The following is a 1745-nucleotide window of genomic DNA, read 5'->3' on the forward strand; positions in this document are numbered from 1 at the left end:
GTGTCAATTTAGGTAAAAATCTAAAGAGAACTGGACTGGCTAGATGGCTGAGTTCATAAATGTGATTGCTACACAAGCTTCATCATCTCAGTTTGATCCTGACCCCACAGTGGAAGAAAAGAACTGACTCTGGAAGGTTGTCCTCTGACTTCCACACATGTGGAAGTGCACACATAGTATGTGTGTGCATACACACATTCACACTAATAATAATAAAATTTAAAAACAAAGTCAAAAGAAATAATATTATACTGTGAAGAGTAGGAGAAAGCAGGGAAAAATTAAATACTTGTGAACTAAACATTTCTGGACTATTCCAGGACAGAATGCTACATGGGAACTTTTTTTTTCAAACTTCGTATTTCCAGAACAGTGAAAATAATATTGCCTCAAATACAATGGGGAAGGAGTAAAAAGGAAATATTTCTTGTAAGAAATATTCCAGAGCCAACTAATACCCACTTAAATTGTTAATGTCTCCTTCAAAAAAATTTGCTTCATTTATTTATGTGTGTGTGTGTGCCTGAGTTTAAGTATGTGCACTACTTGCATGCAGAGTTGTGACCTGCTATGTGGGTGCTGGGAACTGAACCCAGGTCCTCTGAAAAAACAGCAAATGTTTTTCATTGCTATGCCATCATTCTAGACCCTCTTTTTTTCTACTATATGATGCCTCTGAATTATTTTCAAAGTGATTTCCTTGTTTTATCCCCAAAGTTGACACTAGTATTAATTTCTTTCTTTTGCCCTTTGTGACTAGGCTTTCCTTTCTCAACACTACTTCCATAACAGCTCAGCTCTTTTTTTAATTTAAAAATTTTATTTATTATTTTTATCTTATGTGTATGTGTGTATTGCCTGCATGTAGGTAAGTGCACCCATGTTGTGCAATGCCAGTGGAGGTCAGAAGTGGCTGTCAGAGCCCCTGGGACTGGAGTTACGGACAGTTGTTAGCTGCCACGTGGATGCTGGGATTTGAACCTGGGTCTTCTGCAAGAACAACCAGTGTTCTTAACCACTGAGCCATCTCTCCAGCCTCAACAGCTCAGCTCTTTATCCTCACCCTAGGCTTTCCTCTATCCATTCATAGTTCACTGCGAAGTGATTTTTTTTTTCTTCTTTAAAATCATTTTGATCAGGTTGGTAACAGGTTGGTAACGTGTTAGAAAACCTTTACCTGCTCCCTCCTGCACCTTTCCCCCCACTCCACTTCTTGTCTCAGGTAAATATCAGTCTCAATTCCAAAATTCTCTATAACCTGATCTCAGACATGGTACTTCTCTGGTTCTTCTGAGATGAGGGTCTCACTATGTAACACAGTTTGGCTTCAAATTCAACATCTTCCTGCTTCATCCTCTCAAGTGCCAGGATTAAAGGAGTGGGCCACCAAACTAGGCTCACACATAGTACTAGTACATGTAGACAAGCTTTCTTCACTAGCTCCTATGCCTACTGTCATCATTCCTTTCACTGTACTTCTTCTCCATACCCTATTATCACATTTTGACTCACTAAGCTCATTCAACTTCTAGTAATTCCTGACTTCTAATTTAAATATCTTGTTCTCCATTATTTTTCCCAAGCACACTCTATTTTTCTGTCATTCTTAAATAAGAAAAATATTTATGTTCTTACCACATAGTTCTTATCATATAGTTGAATACATTCTATTGCAAATTGTACTTTTAGAAATTATAAAGCTGGGCATGGTGGCGCACGCCTGTAGTCCCAGCACTTGGGAGGCA

At 38.4% G+C, this 1745-nt stretch overlaps 1 protein-coding gene across 4 annotated transcripts in view; it reads right to left on the reverse strand.

Annotated features, from left to right (window-relative positions):
* Positions 1 to 1745, reverse strand: part of Braf (B-Raf proto-oncogene, serine/threonine kinase) — a 153939-nt gene that overhangs the window by 61447 nt on the left and 90747 nt on the right. The gene's annotated exons all lie outside the window — the stretch shown is intronic.

This window comes from Nannospalax galili, unplaced genomic scaffold (assembly GCF_000622305.1).
Source record: "Nannospalax galili isolate Female #2095 unplaced genomic scaffold, S.galili_v1.0 scaffold307, whole genome shotgun sequence".
NCBI lineage: Eukaryota > Metazoa > Chordata > Mammalia > Rodentia > Spalacidae > Nannospalax > Nannospalax galili.